Here is an 11,649-nt window from a genome sequence, read left to right as displayed (position 1 = left end):
AAATAATACAAAAGTATTCACTAATAAACCAGCCACACTCAACCTCAGCACCTCCCTCAAATGTTCTTTCCTGTTTAGCCCCAGCCACAGCTGATCTCAACCCATGGTGCCAAAGGTCTTTGTCAGTTTCTGCTGAATGTGGGCAGTTTTCTCCACAGAAAGCAAATACAGTGCACACCAATTACAAAGTGAAATAGCACACCTTGCCCCCCACAATGCAGATTTTAATGAAGTTGATGACATTCATGTCGGAGAAGTGTTTAACTCACACACAAGGCCACTGGAAAGAAAATAATAAAAATTAACAACTGAAGAAGAAAAAATCAACAAGGATCATGACACAATAGCTGCCTCAGGTAAATGATTTGGATATCAAAAATTATTATAGGCCCATGTCATGGAAAATGGTTGAAGCACTACAATATTTTTGCAAAATAGTCCTCTTTAAGATCCTGCTACAAAAGTCTAACAAGAAGTGAAGAGTGTTTCCCTCAAGGAGTCTACCAGTTGATTAGGGAGTGAAATCCTACCCAGTGAAATAAAGTATGTATTATTTCAAGAATACAAAATAGCAACGATCAAGAGTTGGACTGATGCGAACACAGAGTTCAGACAAGGAGACCCAAGGCAGACTGGCGTGGTTGTGAAGGCTGTGCCAAGAAGAGGGACTGAGCTTGTTTTGAAAAGTATGTGTACACACCATCACCATCACAGGGCTTCCTTCCTGTCTCCTCTGTCAAGAAGGACATCTAGCCAAGAGAGGCCCAATAAGTCTAGGAAAACCAGTCCATCTAAACTCACCAAAGTCGGCAAGGAATCCAATCTCAGCTTTCATGGTCAAGATCCCAGAAACATAGATCCATAGACCATGCACCAGGGTCAGGACTTGAGGGACCCCCCCAGGTGAAGGGGAAGGGTGCGCCTGAGAAAGCCCTCAAGCCCCGAGGTGCCCTCAGTCCAGCCCATCTGGGGGTGCAGCCAGCCGGCCCCTGCCCAGGGCTCCCAGCAGGTCTGATTATTTAGCCAGGGGAGGGGGTTGGAGAGATGGGAAAGAGCAATATTACATTTGAGCAAGAAGGAAATCAGCTGCAAATGCAAAGCCATGGGAGTGGAGGGATGTCCTCTTCACCCATTCTGCATCAAGGCTGCAAAGAAAACAATTAGCAGCCTTCCCCTCCTTGCTGACTTTTCCCACATGGGTAAGAGAGACTTCTCACCCATCAGCCTTCCGTCCTCTCCCTCCAGCTGGACCTTAGCTAAAGTTGGCTGACGAGACAGGGCAGGTAGGAGAAACAGGGTTGTCCCCTTAGACAACCCTCGATGAGGAGGGACTCAGAGCAACGTCATGACTCCCGCCTCTCAGCCTCCCCCCCCATTGGTTTTACAGAGAAGAAACTAGGTTCAGCTTAATAATATCAAGGGCAAAGTAGGTTGCAAATATGTGCATAGAGAAGAGATAATGGTGGAAGTGTGTGCAGGAGGTTCAGGAGAGGAAATGGCAGCTGTGACCCCAGGCTGTTTGAGTACCAGCTAAATGCTCAGCTTCTGATCCTTCTCCCCGTCTCGCTGCCTCTGTGAGTCCTCACCCGCGAGGGGAAGGGATGCCTGGGAAGCCAACGCTCTCGTGTGGGGCAGCTCAGATGAGGGACCTCTGAATCTGCCTTGACCTTCTCTTGCGTCACAGTGTCCCCAGGAAGCAGCATTGCTGACGTCCCCGCCACCCACCTCCGTCACTCCCCAACCCTGCTTTGCTTTCCTAAAGAGGCGATGGAGAACGATGGAGCACCTCTGGACTCGGAACCAGAACCCAGGACCTCAGTCTGGTTTGACGGACTGCAGCCCTGGGGCTTGCTTCCTTCTCCTCAGAGCCCCCCACCCCACCCCATTTCCAATTCCAGGGGACTCACATGTGGTGACTCAGTCCCTGAGGAGCCGTGCCCTCCAGCCAGCCTGGGAGGAAAAGAGAAAGTAAGGGATTTCAGGGCAGTGAGTAAACAAATGCCCAAGAGCAAGGGCTCCCCAGTAACAGCGTCCAGTGCAGGCGGCGAGACGTGTGGGCTGGCCCCATGACGGTCAGGAGCACGGGGCAAGGAGATGAAAGGCTGGGCTGAGGCAAGCAGGCCCCGGGACAGCCGTGCCTTCCTCCCATCCACAGCGGGGAGTCAGCAGCCTCAGGACTCTTTCTAAAAGGCAGATCTGGTCACACTGCTTCCCTGCTTCAAATGCTTCCATGGCCTGCAATTAAAGTGCAGACTCCTTGACACACAATCCCAGCCCTCCGGGATCTGGTCGCTGCCTCCCTCTAGTACATCTTCGGCTGTTTCTCTCCCTCCTGCTCTGTGATCCAGCCCAGCCAAATGTCTTTCAGCTCCTAGAACACCCCACACTCCTGTCTCCATTGGGCATTCTCTCAGCTTAGAACATTCTCCCCACACTTCTCTCCTTCCGCTTCTCTTTGTCTGGCTGATTTCCATGCATCCTTTAGGTCTCCAGCTTGGAAGTTTTCACTTGCTCCGGGGAGCCGTCTATGGCCTTCTCCAATCCTAGGTCAGGGGTCCCTTCCCAGTCTTCTATGGAGATGATCACAGGATTTTTACACTCCTTGACCTGCTTGTATTCCTAAAACCTTAGTTCAGTTTTTATCCCTAGCACCTAGAAAGCTGCCTGGCTCAGTGTTCATTAAAAGTTTTGTTTTAACTTTTTTTTTTTAATTTTTATTTATTATCTTTTTTTAAAAGCTACATAGATCACACAAAATGTTACATTAAAAAATATAAGAGTTTCCTATATACCCCACTCCCCACACCCCCACTCCTCCCACATGGACAACTTCTTTCATTAGTGTGCATTTGAACTTTATTTTTAACATGAGTGTATATATTAATCAGCCAAAGGGGTGCTGATGCAAAATACCAGAAACTGGTTGGTTTTTATAAAGGGTATTTATTTGAGGTAGGAGCTTACAGATACCAGGCCTTAAAGCCTAAGATACTTCCCTCACCAAAGTCTATTTTCACTTGTTGGAGCAAGATGGCTGCCGACGGCTGTGAGGGTTCAGGCTTCCTGGGTTCCTCCCTTCCAGGGTCTTTCTTCTCTCTGGGTTCAAGGTTCCTTTCTTCCCAGGGCTTGCTTCTTTCTTGGCTCAGGTTCCTCTCTTCTGGGGGCTGGTTTCTCTTTCCTCTGTGAACTTACTTCCTGGGGTTCCAGCTTAAGGCTTCAGCATCAAACTCCAGCATCAAAACTCCAACATCAAAACCCCTCCACTCTGTCCTTCGCCATGCCATTTACCTGTGAGTCCCCACCCACAAAGGATGGGGGTAACTTAATCATACCTAGGTACAGACCAGATTACAAACATAATCCAATATCATCTGTTTTTGGAATTCATAACCATATCAAACTGCTACAGAGTGAATGAATACATGAGTAAATAAGTGAAGGACTGAAAAATGAGGCTGACGAGGTCACGGTACAGTACGGTACTTGGGGGTAGGGGTAGGGACAGTGAAGGTCAGACTTCCACCATCACCACCACCACATAACCAGAAGCTTTCTAACATGCAGTCACTGAGGTCCAGGTCAAAATTAGCCAGACCTTCTGACCTCTTTTTTGTCTTCTGGACTTCAGTGTCTCCCCCAAAATTATGGAAAATTGAGGGTAGGCAAAAGGGGCACACACAAATGAAACACAAACCCTTAAGTTCCTTCGGCAAGCTGCTCCAAAGCTCTGGATGATGGGTATATTTGAATTTATCTGGCTTCTTGCCCTGTGACTCTGCGTAATGAAGAGTTTATGGTATGAAAGCCCCTCCCTGGCTTCCCAGCTTCTGACCAATCATCCTGTCCTGGCCCTTTCGGCCCTCACTGCCTCCCGTCCACCCCAGCCTGCCTCCTCCTCCTAGTGCTAGGAGACCCTGTGATCTGTAGGAAGTTCTCCCCAGGAGACAGCCTGGCCGAGAGGGACCAGGTATGACAGTGATGCAGCTCTCAGAGCAGAGCTCTAATTGGCCATTCCCCATGGAGTGTGGAGACTTAGCAAGACAAAAATCTCCCCTGCAGCTTCCTGAATCTTTCACTTGCTGCTGATAAATAGCAAGTCCCTGAACTGGGAACTTTCAGAAGGGAAGAGCAATAGTCCGCAGAGAGGAGCAGAGAAAGGGATCCATCCAGAAATGCCAGCGCTCTCCCCCAGGCAACCCAGAGCTGCCAGTGCCAGGACTACAAAGAATTAGGGGATTTTATCTCCGAACAATTGTTGTCGCTATCACTCTAACTAATAAGGACATGCAGAATCCCCAATAATTTGCATTTCTGTTAGCCCTTTCCCTCTCACGGCATCCCTGGGGGGAACGGGGCCTCCTTACAATAGCACCCACTGTTCTTTATCAAGTGTTGCCTCCCAGACAGGTGTTTTGCACACATCAACTTCAATCCTCCCAACAATCCCAGGAGGCAGATAGTTTTAACTTCATTTTATAGATGAAGAAACTGAGGTCTAGAAATTTATGTGATTTACCCAATATCGGGTCCAGGATTCAAACCAGAGTCCAGGGCCTTCCCGCGCTCCAGTGCCATCCTCTCATGGGGCCCTTGACCCCCAGCAAGTTGGGGACATTGTCAGGGTAGACGTGGACGCCTGCATCAGCCCGGACGCTTGCTGGGCTGCTCCCCGCCCGGGTGGCTCACCCCAGGTATGGCCGGGCCAGGGACCAGGGGAGAAACTCAGTGTGGGGCTGCTGGAGCAGCCAGAGCTCCCAGGCACCTGACGTCAGTCCTCTTCACCCTAAAGCTGCTGCCCAGCATCTGCTCGGGTGGGCCGGACGGGGACATGCACGCGCTCCCGGGCCCCCTCTGTACACCCAGGGGCAGGGCGGCGGGGAGAGGGTGCACGGTTCAAGCAGCCGCGTCAGTGTCCTCGGATGCGGAGGGCCTGGCCCACAGCCCTTCACGTCACAGCCGTCTGCCCGGGCGGCCTGGCTGGGGCTAGACTGTGCTCAACTCCAGCCAGAGGCCAGACCGGGCTGGCATCCAGGTGCCCCCGTCCCGTACACCTCAAAAAAGGCAGCTCGTGCACACAAGGCCCTGCTCCAGCACCGCCATCCTGTCCTCTAAGCACACCTGCCTCCCACAATAGCCACTAAAATGGACCAATCTGAGAGGCAAGTTGGTGGAAAACGTAAACCACCAGCCACCCCCTACTGGCAAGAACCTACGTGTCAGTCCAGATGCCTCCTTCCCCCACCAGAGACACCCTCATCCTTAAAACCCCATGTTTGGCAGCCCTCAGTCATCCACAGGCCCTTTTCACATCTGTAGCACAGTCCCGCAAGGTGGGCAGAGCAGCATTCATCTCCCCAGTAGGCAGGTGCAACACTTGAGGCTCAGAAAGGTTAGGTGGTTTGCTCAAGGTCACACAGCTGGGATTTGAATATAGGCCTCTTTCTCCCACCATGCATAAAATAACTTTTCTGTTGTCAAAGCTGTATGCATTTCTCTAGCTATAAGCAAATCCCCAGGCTATGATGCTGCATACCTGTGGTGAGAGAAGTGGGCAGGAAAGTCTTCCTCTCCCCTTCCATCTAGAAATAAAGGCCGGGCAGGAGGTCCCCCTCCAGGGCTCTGGGTGTTATGAATCCTCAGATCCCTCCTCGCTCCTCTCAACAGCCATCTGGGAGGCTCCTTCAGAAAAGAGGCACATGAAAGCACCCAGGACAGATGACAACAGAGCAAGGAGGTGGGCGAGGGACGGCAGAAGTGCTCTCCTCCCCCTCCCCCTCCTCCCCCCTCCCCCTCTTCTCCTCTCTCCTCCCCCTCCCCTCCTCCCACCTCCCTCTCCCCCTCCCCCTCTCCCTCCTGCACATCCTCCTCTTCCTCTTGTGTCAGTTGGGCTCACCTACCCCTGACTCATTTCAGGACTTGGAAGGTCAGACAGAATATCCTTCCCTCATTCTTGTTCCCCTCTGTCCATCAGGAGCCACATTAAATCTAAATTAGGAGGAAATTGGAGGCAATTAGCATGGAGTTCCATGCACGGAGCATATTAATAGAGAGCAGTAATCACACACACTGCAGGGGCTGGAGGGGACTCTGCCCAGGAGGGGCGTGGCCGGGGCGTAGGTGAAGCACAGCGCGCCGATTCCTCGCAGCCTCAGCACGGGCTTGTCAGAACTGGGCTTTGGATCTCCTGGTTTTCCATTTAAGGGCAGCCTCCTTATTTATCTCTTTGCACTGGGCGTTGGGGGAATGGAGAGAATGTCTAGAATTCCATCTCATGTCAACTCAGGTCAGCCTGGAAGATGTTTTTTTCCAATGAGATGAGGTTCGATCATATCCAAAACTGGAGTGGAAAGGCCCACAGAAACGTGGCTGAGTCAGGGCTCAGCAGCAGTTCTAGCAGATTCCCCCGCTACCTCACATACGCGGGTACACACACACACACACACACATGCATGCACGTGCACACACACACCACAGCTTCCCTCTAGGAGAGACACTTCCCAAGCCTCAGCCTACAACCAAGCGCAGCCCTCTGTAGCTTGCGCAACCTCCTCTCACCTCCGCCTCTGCCCCAGTACTTAGTCTCAGAGACAGAATTTCATATGACTCAGGCCAGACCCAGGGGAGCTTGCTGCTCTTGCCCTCTCATATAATTTTCTGCTTTGAGCTAAGCTCCACAGAAATTCAGTCAGGCAGGCCGGAGCAGTGGAAGAATTTTTCTTGCCAAAAAAGCTAATGCCAGGTGAAATGGCATTAATAACAGTATAGTGTCTAGACAGGAGGTAATGGTCCTGAAATCCTCCGCACTGGGGAGACCTCACCTTGCTCAGCCTGAGAGGCAAATGTGAAGAACACTGGTAAACTTGCGCCTCTTCAGCGAGGACACCCAGCACGGGGGGTCTAGATGGGACCCTTTCACACCAGCCTACGAGAGCCATCTTCAGACACCGTGGGATGTTCGTGTAGAGAGGACTGGTTCTCAGAGGTTTCAGAGAGGACATGGAACATGGAGTGATGTTCCATCACTCAGGGTAGGAAATTTTCAACTCAGGGTAAGAAAATTTTCTAACAGAGCTGACTAACGATAGTGTGAGCTACCTCGTGAGCTGGTGAGAGCTCTGTCACAATATATATTCAAACAGTACTGCAAAATGCTCAAGAGCTTAAGCTACAGAGTCAAACACACCTGGCTTCAAATCCTGGCTCTGTCATTTACTAATTGTGTGACTTTGAAGAAGTTAACTTGAATCTCAATTTCTTCATTGGTGCAAAAGCATAATACTCCTTAACAACTCAGGTTTTGAGGTTATATGAGGTTAATACACATAAAATAGGGTTCCTCATAATAGTAAGCAGCTTGGTAAATCTTAGCTGGAGTCATTGTTCTCTGTAATAATAAGCAGAAGCAGGTGGCTACAATCAGGCAGCAATAAAGACAGTCCCATATGGTTGAGGAGGGGTCTAGGTAATCTCTGAGCTTCAAGGGTATTCAGATTCTTTCATTCATTTTTTACTTTTCTTTTTTCTCCATTCAACAAATGAAACTACTCTGAGACAGAAACTCTGTTAGACTCTGAAGATACAACTATAAGGGATCAGAGGCCCCCTCATGCTTTCTGCCCTTCCCTCTAAGACCCCTTTAATCATTCCTTGCCTTAAAACCCACCCCATATGATCAGAAAGATGTGTTGGAGATACAAACTTAAGGAACAGAGGCTTCAGATAACACATTAAAATATCAAAATGTCCAGGTTTCAACAAAAGATGATAAAATATACAAAGAAACAAGAAGTGATGGCCTGGAAAAGGAGAAGATGAAAGCATTAGAAGTCATCAATGAAGAAGACCAGACCTGGGAAATACCAAAGTTTGTTTTTTGTTTTTTTTAATGGGTCAAGCAATGTTCAAAGAGCTAAAAGAAAACATGGACAAAGAATTAAAGGAAATCAGGAAAATGGTCGATGAACACAAAGAGATTATCGATACATTGATGGAAATTTTGAAAAGGAATCAAACAGAGCTGAAGACTAGAATAAACAAAATTTAAAATTCCCTAGAAGGGTTCAATAGCAGATTATATCTGGCAGAAGATAGAACTAGTAAACCTGAAGATAAGACAATTGACACCATCCAGTCTCAGGAGCAGAAATAAGAAGGAATGAAGAAAAATGAACAGAACCTTAGGAACCTATGGAATAACATCAAATGTAACAATATACACCTTGTGGGAATCCCAGAAGGAGAAGAAAGATAGAAAGGAGAAGAGAGAATATTCAAGGAAATAATGGGTGAAAACTTCCCAAATTTAATGAAACACATGAATATACACACCCATGATGTTCAACAAATTCCAAGCAAAATAAACCCAAATAGACTCATACATTAACATATTTTAATCAGACTGCTGAATGCCAAAGATAAGGAGAAAATTCTGAATGCCACAAAAGAGAAGCAACATGACAACTACAAAGGATCCTCAATAAAATTGTCAATTTCTCATAAGAACCATGGAGGCAAGAAGACAGTAGGATAATATATTTAAAGTGCTGAAAGCAAAAAAAAAACGCCCATCAAGAATTCTATATCGGGAGAAGAGGATGTGGTTTAACTGATAGAGTGTCCGCCTACCATATGGAAGGTCCAGGGTTCTATACCCAGGGGCTCCTGACCCGTGTGGTCAGCTGATCCATGTGCAATGTTGCCACATACAAGGAGTGCTATGCCACGCAGGGGCGCCTCCTCGCAGGGGAGCCCCACGTGCAAGGAATGCACCCCGCAGGGAGAGCTGCCCCACATGAAAAAAGTGCAACCCGCCCAGGAGTGGCACAGCACATACAGAGAGCTGACGTAGCAAGATGGTGCAACAAAAAAAGAGACGCGGTTTTCCTGTGCCACCTGATAATACAAGCGGACACAGAAGAACACATAGCAAATGGACACAGACAGCAGACAAGGAGGGGGGAAGGGGAGAGAAATAAATAAAAAATCTTTAAAAAAAAAAGAATTCTATATCAGGCAAAACTGTCCTTCAAAAATGAGGGAGAGATTAAGATATTCTAAGATAAACAAAAGCTAGGGGAGTTTGTCACTACTAAACTGGACCTACAAGAGAGGCGAAAGAGTTCTGAGGATGAAAAGAAAGGACAATAAACAATAGCTAGAAGCCACATGAAGAAATAAAGATCCCAGTAAGGGCAGTGAAATGATAAATATAGATGCCAGCACTATTTTATTTTTGGTGTGTAACTCCACTTTTTACTTCTTGCAGAATCTAAAAGGCAAATGCATAAAATGTAATGATAAATTAGTTGTTTAGGACTAATAATGAATAAACATGTATTTTGTGACAAGAACTACACAGAGGTGGAGGGATGGAGGGTTATAGGGACATAGTTCGTGTATACTATTGACATTAAGCTGGTATCAAAGCAAACAAGACTGCTAGAGATTTAGAATGTTAAATTTAAATTCCATGGTAACTAAAAAGAAAATATCAGTGAATATGCAGACTCATAGTGACAGATACTAGAGTACAGGTTGCCAGGGCCAGGAGGTAGGGGGAATGGGGAGCTAACACCTAGTAGGGTAAGGCTTCTGTTTGGGAAGATGGGGAAGTTTTTGTAATAGAAAGTGGTGAGGGTACCACAGCATCCTATTGAATGGTATGTTTGGGATTGGTTGAGATAGAAAAGTTTGTGTTGTATATATGTTCCCAGAACTTAAAGGAAAGAGCAAGCAACTCAAGAGACGACAATTAATTGCAACACATGATCCTGGATGGGCCCTAATGAGGGAGGAGAGAGGCTCAAAAGGACATTACTGGGACATATGAAAAAACTGAATATAAATTGTAAGCTTTATAGCAATGTTAAATTTCTTGAACTTGATAACTGGTTACATGGGAATATCCTTGTTCTAAAGAAATGTACATGGCCGTTTTAAGTGTTCAAGGAACGTGATATATGTAACCTCCATGCAAGTATTCAGAAAATTGATTGATAGATCAACAGAGTGGATAGAATGATCTGGCAAATGTGGCAGAATATCAAAATTGGTGGTTCTGGATATCTGGGGGGATAGGAACATGTTGGAGTTTTCTGTATGGAGATTGTATTATTTTTGTAACTATACTACAAGTTTGAAAATATTTCAAAACAAGAAGCTAAAAAAGAAGAAAGAAGGATGTCTTGGCATGCAACACACACACACACATACACACTGTCACACTGCCATCCCATCATCAACATGAGAAACCTGAGACTTGTGTGAAGCATAAATGTTTCAGGACCTAGTTATTCATTCATTATTCATTCCTCAACCCAGGTCTGAGTGGTGTACTACCTCACAGGCCCTCTCTGGGCCCCATTGATGATCTATCCATGGCAGCAAAATCTGTTTCTGTCCACTCGGCATCTATTCCTTGAACAAAAAAACACTCACGAAAGGTCTGCAGAGCCCAATCATTTCAAAAGTGGGGACGACAGGAATACATGTCTGTTTCAGACAGATAAATCATAACGCCCCCATAGAAGGGATTCAAAACAATCAACCTGACATAAAGCAGCCGACCAGTCTCCCCAGGTTATGGTACCAAATCGGGAGCTCAGGGTCAGTATCTTTGGGGCATTTAACATGACTGTAATCACGTTAGTCTTGGTGAGACCGTGTGGTTGAGCCTACACCAAGCGCTCAGTTCAGCCCTCTGGCTACTTTGTTCATAAGCCCACCGAGCAAACCCTGGGGTCATGGGGGGAAAGACTAACTAACGTCCATAAAGTGAATATTTTGTCTTCCTGGTTACCAGTAGGAGCTTGGTAAATATTCAAATGGAACACAAATATTCTCATATACTGCCCCCATTCCAGATGTCCGTCCATATAACTTTTTTCAAAACTTCCTTGTCACCAACCCTTGAATCTTACCCCTTCCATGTTCTTGACCATTTGAACAAATCATTAATTGGCAAAGCACATGAATTGGCGAGAGTCTTATCTCAAGCTATCTCTCCTCCCAAGCAAAGTAGGCAACAAGTTGTACTGCTCACAGTACTGCCCACTGCGAGGATTTCTGTTCTCTACTTCAGAGGCACTCCTAAATGGAGCTATCACAGTAAATAGAATAGCTCACTTTCGGTAGGTATGTAAAGCATGAAGAGCTTTGCAAATCAGTCTTTATTGTTTTCCTCCCCAGTCCACTCTCCATGAGACCATAGGTATAGATTGAGGAAGAGGTAGCAGGACAGCAGGAAAAGGGACATTCAGAGTTTGAGTGACTTGTTCATACAACTTACAAGAGCCATTGGTATCTGCTTGACCCGTCCCACTTATACCACTTGCACATGATTATGCAGTGCTACTGGGCTACGCCTGAGTTTATGGCTTGGTTGATCATGATGGGAAGTTTGGATTGCATGGTCACGTGGTCTCCAATAGTCACACGATTAGTCTGACAGGGCCCAGCAACAGGCCAAAAATGTTCCTCAAAAGAAGAATGACCACCAAATATTTTGGGAGCAAATGCCTTTGCCCCCAAAGCCTCAGAAGCTCCCCTGGGATTCTCCTGTAGGGTTTGCTCTTCCATGCAACATCTCAAGATTGGTCTCCAAAATCCCAACAGACCAGTTTCCAGCCAAGATGGAGTAGTAGCAACAGG

At 47.1% G+C, this 11,649-nt stretch overlaps 1 long non-coding RNA gene across 2 annotated transcripts in view; it reads right to left on the bottom strand.

Annotated features, from left to right (window-relative positions):
• Window positions 1-6,063, bottom strand: part of LOC131273159 (uncharacterized) — a 61,137-nt gene extending 55,074 nt beyond the window's left edge. The window contains exons 1-4 of one of the 2 annotated variants that reach the window (XR_011645540.1): window positions 5,898-6,063; window positions 5,534-5,679; window positions 1,908-1,950; window positions 218-280 (exon numbers count right to left, since the gene is read on the bottom strand). This is a non-coding gene — a long non-coding RNA (uncharacterized lncRNA). Of the gene's footprint in view, window positions 1-217; window positions 281-1,907; window positions 1,951-5,533; window positions 5,680-5,897 lie in introns of those variants that run through there. The other variant, XR_011645539.1, reaches the window with a different exon arrangement.
• Between the last annotated feature and the right edge of the window lie 5,586 nt (window positions 6,064-11,649).

This window comes from Dasypus novemcinctus, chromosome 13 (assembly GCF_030445035.2).
Source record: "Dasypus novemcinctus isolate mDasNov1 chromosome 13, mDasNov1.1.hap2, whole genome shotgun sequence".
NCBI classification, from domain to species: Eukaryota; Metazoa; Chordata; class Mammalia; order Cingulata; family Dasypodidae; genus Dasypus; species Dasypus novemcinctus.
Note: the sequence above shows the minus strand (reverse complement) of the source record. Positions and strands in the feature narration are given on the sequence as shown.